This window comes from Seriola dumerili, unplaced genomic scaffold (assembly GCF_002260705.1).
Source record: "Seriola dumerili isolate Sdu_G_001 unplaced genomic scaffold, Sdu_1.0 BDQW01000807.1, whole genome shotgun sequence".
In the NCBI taxonomy this organism is placed as follows: Eukaryota; Metazoa; Chordata; class Actinopteri; order Carangiformes; family Carangidae; genus Seriola; species Seriola dumerili.
This window is the reverse complement of record NW_019175062.1, coordinates 1,368,000-1,375,176: the sequence shown is the minus strand read 5'-3', so window position 1 is coordinate 1,375,176 and position 7,177 is coordinate 1,368,000. Positions and strand designations below refer to the sequence as shown.

The following is a 7,177-nucleotide window of genomic DNA, read 5'->3' as shown; positions in this document are numbered from 1 at the left end:
CGTCTCACTGAGGCTGCCAAACAAATGGGTGTGATACTGCTGATGCTTGTTGAGGGACGTGTTGGGAGTGTGTTTGGGTGGAGCTTATATGAAGCTGTTGGCAGAGTCTGGAGATGCTGTTTTTATTGACTGTAGCTCCAGGCAGCAGAACTGCAGACAAATGTATAATTAAACAGCAGCAATCATGAAAGTGTTTCCTCTTCCCTTAAGGAGGATTTGTCTTTGTGTTCTCATTCTCCTCTGCTTCCCCTCCCTCTATTATCTCTCCCAGGTGTCTTCAGCTCCTTAAAAACTCACAGAAACTCTTATCTAAAATTATCTAATGTAAAACCAGGAAGTTGCATGTTCTGAATTTCAAATATAACACAATTGTGGTTCAACAGATGATTCATATTTTCTGAAAAAAGAGAAAATGCATGTCTAATTTTGAAAATAATAATATCGAGCTGAAGCATTTAGTGTTAGTGGATTAAATGTTGGTCGGTGGAAAATTAATTGGCAAAAACTTTCGAAATAAGCCAATAATTTTAGTCATTTATCAAGCAACAGTGTGGAAAGAGGATGCAGAGATTTGTGAGTTGGACCTTTAGCCTTAGAGCCTTGAGTTGGTCTTGAGTTCACCTTGGTGACAGGCCTTGTGTGTAGGCAACCACATGCACAACTAATCATGAGATCACGAGCTCAACTAAATCTGTGGGCACACTCACGATTCAGATCGTGATTGTGATTTAACTGAAAAAGATTGATCTATAATGTTTTGACACATGCCCCCCCTAGTATTTCCTAAATGGTGAATGCAATATGTTTTTTAAACCCCCTGTATTAAAGTGAGAGTCTACACTTCAATCAACATCACGATGGCTTTGTTTCAAAACCATTGTGGTGGTGGTGTGCAGAGACAAAAACAACAAAACCAACAAACACATATACACACATATGTACTGTATATATACTGTAATGGTGTTAAATGGGAACCTACTCTCAGACTTTTGGACCCATACACACACACACACATCATGCACGACCAGCACCACAACATTACCACCAGTTACCAGTTTTAATGTTGTGGCTGATCAGTGTATATACATACATACAGTGCACTCATACAGTGGAATATGTAAGTATATGTGTCCACCTATGGTTCCCATCCAACCTGACAGAGCTTGAGTGGATCTGTAGAGAAGAATGCAGAAAATCCCAAATCCAGATGTGCAAGCTTTTACCGTCACACCCAAAAAAGACTTGAGGCTGTAATAGTTGCCAGAGGTGCTTAAACTAAGTCCGGAGCCAAGGATGCAATAATGTCAGTGTCAATGTGATATTTCAGTTTTTCCTTTTTTTCCCTTTGTTTTCACTTTGTCTTTTTTTTTGTTTCAAACTTAGGGCTATTTATTTTCCTGCAGAATGTAAGAAGACAAAAACACGACTGAAACGTATTTTTTTTAGCCTAACAACATAACAACTTCTCCTCTGTAAGCAGAGATGACGTCTTGTCAACAAACACAAACACAGACCTCAGATCAGTGTTCAGAAGCCTGTTTTCGTCTGTTTCTCTTGTTATATAGATTCTCAGTGAGATGAGACCAGGAGTCACAACAGTCCCATATACCTGTGATGGTTACTCATATAGTTCAGAAGCACTGATCACAGCCAAGGCACATGGGAAATCTGCTGCTGCCAAGCTGCCCTGAGAGCAAGGCACAAACCCCCAGTTTCCTCGGTGTCTGTGCTCAATGACTGACAGTTGTTTATCCGGGCAGCACAGAGCTGTGGTGTTACTTGAAAGATTATGGGGATAACTTTATGAATAAAGGTTTGAAAGAAAATCTATTGAACATTCTGTTCGGTGTGTCTTTCTCCATCAGACGAGGGACGGACTTAGAGTGCTGGCAGTCTAACACAATCTCCTTGCATCCCAGTCACAGAGGACCACGGCTCTTCTAACAGGTAGGCCTCGTCACCACTGTTCCCACCTGTGTTTCACACATAGGCTGAACGAATTACAACCATGTTCAACTGAGTTTTAAACACACACCTGCTGTCTGCTGTTTTTGTCAGCAACAGGCATGAATCCACAATGATGATGGCAACACAGAACACATAACATAACAACACGGTCCATACACCACAACTTTAGCTCTGGTTAAGTGTCTTCCATGAGCTTTACTTCGACCTGGAATATTCATACATAAGGGACAACACTTGACACGTTTCATGATGAAATTGTTAGACGATGCTTGAACATTATTGTTAAGAATATCTGTTTCTGTCCTCTGGATGAAAACAGAATATATCCAGTATCAGCCAACGGCAAAGATCAAGTCTATTAATCAATGCAGCTAATGAAACTGAGACCTTCAGGCTCTTTTGCAGTGTGGAAATGTCTGCGTAAAATACATGGACCTCCTCCAATCCACCACTTCCTCACATGCACAGAGACAAACCACAAGACTGTGTGTGATTTTTTAAGCATGAATCCAAAATGATAAAACTACTTTTACATCCATCATCCACAGCAGCAATGTTGGCTCATATTATTAAGCTGCATACACATATTTATGCAAGATCATTTGGGTAACCATGGTAACACACGCATGCAACCCGCATATGCATAACTGCCGGGGATTTGCCCTGACAACATCAGAAAGTGAAAATGAGTCAAAACAGAGGGATGATGCTGAGGCGCCTGCACTCTGTGTGTGTTCTGGGAGTTTCTATTAAAAATGTAGCCACCAACAGTAACTACCCCCTCATAAGATCAAAAGACGCCTCGTACTTACTGTTTCTCCCGTTGTTTGCTGCCATGTAGACGAAGGAGATCCAGCTCGAAACAAGTCCGCCTCCCTCGATGCTCTTTGTGACGTCACAGAGCGGTTTTAGTCCAGTTTGCTGGCAGTCTGTGAATGAATGAGCTTATGTGAGCATATGTTTACATTTGTTTTAGTAATATGTTTGTGTGATAAGATAAAGAAACTAGATAGAAACTAAATGCAACAAAAGGTCTTTTTTTTTTTTCTTCCACTTGCACACAAGTGAGCTGAACTGCAGGTAGAAAGACACCTTTGTTCTCCAGAACATACAGCTGTTCCACTCCCATGGCTCTCTACAGTCCTTTTTATGTTTGAGTCAGGCTTATGAATTGTAAAGGTGTTTCATCCGCCTGAGGACATTTCTCAGTATAGAGATTGTGTAATTCTACAATGGAAGCTAGAATATAAAGAAAAGGAAATACACATTCTGTTTTATACACTGTGTTACCATAGCAGTCACTAGAACAACTCACTTCTTATCATTCCTGACATGTATGTTTTTATTAATTCATTCATTAATAGAAACTGGGGCAATAACATCAGGGTTGCACTGAATGGTGTTGAGGTTTAATCGAGTAGCATGTTGCTGTTATCAAAAAGTTATTATTGCTGGTGGATACCAATGGTGGAACCTGTGGATGGTTAATAATAATTTGTGTGTGTGTATGTGTGTGTGTGTGCGTGTGTGTGTGTGTGTGGTGTGTGTTGTGTGTGTGTGTGTGTGTGTGTGTGTGTGTGTGTGTGTGTGTGTGTGATGTTAATAGGAGTTTGATGCTTTGTTTCTTGGAGGCTTGTTTCGTTCTCGGCTCTCACAGAAAGCAGCGCCGGCGCACAAGAACCGGAAAACAAGAAAAACTGGGCTCGAGGCACCAGGGGGGGTCTGAGAGACTTTCTAGACTGAAGTGTTTTTTGTGTGTGTGTGTGTGTGTGTGTGTGTGTGTGTGTTGTGGTGCGTGTGGTGTGTGTATTTGTGTGCACTCTCGGCGTAACTGATTTGGGTATTTAAAAGGCAGCACCAGATTCTGTAGCTTTGGGGGAGATTCTTGGAAGAATTTGAACACCTCCACCACTTATCCCTCTCTAACCTTCTCCGCTCTGCCTCATCGCTCGCTCCCCGGAAAAATCCCTGAACATCACTGAAAATGTTGCAGAAATATTAACACGCTGTTCAAAAATACCCCATTCTTTAGACCCCTGGACAGCCACCAATTGAAATCTCTCCACTCATTGTGTTTGTCATTAGCATTTAGTGACGACTGTCCAGATGCTAGAAGTTGTTAGCGGTTAGCCGCGGCCTCCAGGGGGAGATCCAGAGCTGGAGGCTCTATAGGGGGTCTGAGAGGATTATGTGCTTGGCCAGGTGCTCTTTTGTGTGGGGAGACGAGGCAGCAGAGCAACCCTCAGATCCAGGCCACAGACACAGGACGAGCTGAAAGATAAGCGCAGCAGTTTATCTACTGAATTGTGGATTTAATGGAGCATATCTGCAACGTTTTACCTTTACTGAAATGACCTCCAGTATAAACTCATACCACACTTTTCAATAACAAATTTAGTTTATATTTTTTTTTTTTTTTTCTAGTATGAATGGAAATTAGACTTGGCCTTAAACAGTGAATCTAGACCACTGTATGCATAAATTAAGTTTATAAATCCTATCTCCAACAGTGCAATTAAGATTAGTGACTCAGGGTGACACACTTCACTCTTGCACTACTTGACTACATTATCCAGTTGTGCTGAATGATGAATTCTTTTCTATTGAAAAACCCCTAACAGCTACACTCTTAATGAGTTGTAGTCGTTGTCTGAGCAAGGTTTAAGGAGTGGTCTGGTCACTGTGCTCTCTGTACCGTTGTATGCACTTTTTAGAGCTGTTTTTTTCTGACTTAACTATTGGCAATTCCAATAGACACACACAGGCCAATTGGTATCTATGGTTTTTGTCTAAGGTAGGGGTCTCCAACAGGTGGCTCGTGGGCTCCCAGTAGCTCACACAAAGGTTCAGAGAATATAGTCTCTACAAACCATGCATGTAAAGTAACAAACTTTAAGCAACACAACTAGCAAATCTGCTCCAAATGCAACTAAATCAAATACAAAGACACAAACCCCCCCCTTCAACATCTTATCATTATTTGTCAGTTGTGCAGTCAAATGAGTTATTGTCAGGTTTTTCCATCAGATCGGCTGTAGGTGACATGCAGTGACAGCAACTCTTCGGATAACAGAAACAGAATATAAACTAACTAAACTTTTCCAAGCCCATGTTTGTTTACATTTTGGAAAATGAAGCGTAGTGAATGATCTATTTTAACTTCCTGTCTGTTATGAACCATTGATGTACTGACAACTATCACTGATCAACTGAGAAAGGGAAGCTTCCTCTTTCTCTGGTTTCTACTCAGATTTATTTACAGTGGTGTTTTCATGTCTGTGTTCAGGGCTGACTGAATCATGACTCAGATTTTTGTCTGATGTCAGTTTCACATGTTTTTGGATGTAGATATATGATGACTTGTTAAATGATTTTATTCATCTGATTTGGTTTGGAGATCACTTTGAGTGTTTTGATGATATGTGTATGAATGTAACCAGTAGGATATAAAGACTTCAGGAGCTCTAAGCCCCGTTTATTCTGTCAAAGTAGCTCTCAGAGTAAAAGGTTGGAGACCTTCGGAGGGGGTTGGGTGGTCTGACCCTCCTGATTAAGACTTGGACCCTTCCCGAAAGAGTTTAGGGTTACACAATAGTTCGGGGGGTTGAAACATTTACTTACCTGTAATTGTAAATATTACAATATATTTCCCATATTCATGCCTGGATCTTTGTAGAATCGTGTACCAAGATTTCAGACACACCCTAAAGTGGACGTACCATTTCTTAACCTTGACTTTAGCTGCACTATCTTGTCTGCCTACCTCACTCCCATTGTGGCTCATGTCCTGAAGTCTCTGCTCTCGTGCATGTTTGATACACTTTACTTTCTTACCTTCAAAGAGTCTGATTTAAATTGTGTCTATGGATGAATGCTAATGTTAGTTAGCTAGTTTCTTTAAGCTTTAAGTTACAGTTTAGCAAACCAATGTTATCTAGTTTCTAGCTTTTGCTTAAGTTACAGTTGATAAGCTGATAATATGCACTTTCATTTCCAATGTTGGCTTCACATTTCATTACCAATATAAGATGTCATATATGATGTAATGTTAACAAACAATGGTGCTAAGTCATGAGTGGTGAGAAAATGGAGGATTTGTTGCTGTAGAGATACAGTTTTGCCATCAGTATAGTTTATTATTTCATTTTAGAAACCATTTTGTGGCTGTGGTGGTAATTTATAATAGTCACCCCTTTCTTCTCTCTCAGGAATCCAGGAATTTAAGTATAATTTTGAGGTACTTAACTTGAGTATTTCCATTTAATGCTACTCTACACTTCCACTCCTACTTTTCAGAGGGAAAATTGTACTTTCGACTCCACTACATTTATTTGAGTATTTAAACTAAGCAAAATACTGTAAAGACTGTAACACTTCACTGAAGCACCTGTATTGGGTTCCCTTTCCCCCCCTGGAGAAAAAGTTGACCCCCTGATTGTCACTTTATAGTTTGCACTCTGCTCTAAAGCTGATATCAACCTTAACCATCTCTTGGACACTGGAGATCAATAGAGGTCAAAACATTATGTGTGTGCTTGTATCACTTGATATTAAATGAAACAGGTGCTGGCGTGTCTCCTCTCGCCTCATGCTGTTGACTGAGTTTGTCTCTCCTCCAATCCGATCTAGCTGTGTGTGCTTTTTTTCTTTCCTTCTGTTACTTTATCCATGTGTTTAGCACTTTTTCATGATTCCTGGAGCCAACAGTATATTTGCCTCTCTTTCTTTCTCTTCCTGACAGTCTGTCTGCACACACACACACACAGACACACACTCACACACAGTCTCCTGCGTGTCATGTTGTGACCAATGATAACCTACAGTCCCTCTAGAATGGCGATGTCCAAGGTAACAACAGTGTGGTCAGGGTCACACTGCCTCTTGTGTGATTGTTTGTGTGTGTGTGTGTGTATGTGTGTGTGTGTGTGTGTGTGTGTGTGAAGCCTAGCAAGAGGTGTGATTGCAAGACAGGTCTCAAATCACCCTTAATCTCCAGGGAAAAGGTCAAATGACTCCCTCTCTCTCACATCATGTGCACATGTATGTGTGGACCTCTCCACAGACACCTGTGGTGTCTGAGAGATAAATGTAAGCCCATGCAGTATTCACATTGACAGCCAGTCACCTGTGAGTGTGCTATCAAATAAGCTACAGGATGTGTCCTTGATTTTCAGGAGCATTCAATTGAAAACCATGGCAACTGCACTTT

General features: G+C 40.9%; 1 protein-coding gene across 1 annotated transcript in view; it reads left to right on the top strand.

The window, feature by feature from the left end:
• Positions 1-1,897: 1,897 nt before the first annotated feature.
• Positions 1,898-7,177, top strand: part of LOC111237065 (RNA binding protein fox-1 homolog 3-like) — a 530,950-nt gene continuing 525,670 nt past the window's right edge. The window contains exon 1 of the mRNA XM_022766019.1: positions 1,898-1,947. The gene's annotated coding sequence lies outside the window, so the exon portion shown is untranslated. The remainder of the gene's footprint in view (positions 1,948-7,177) is intronic.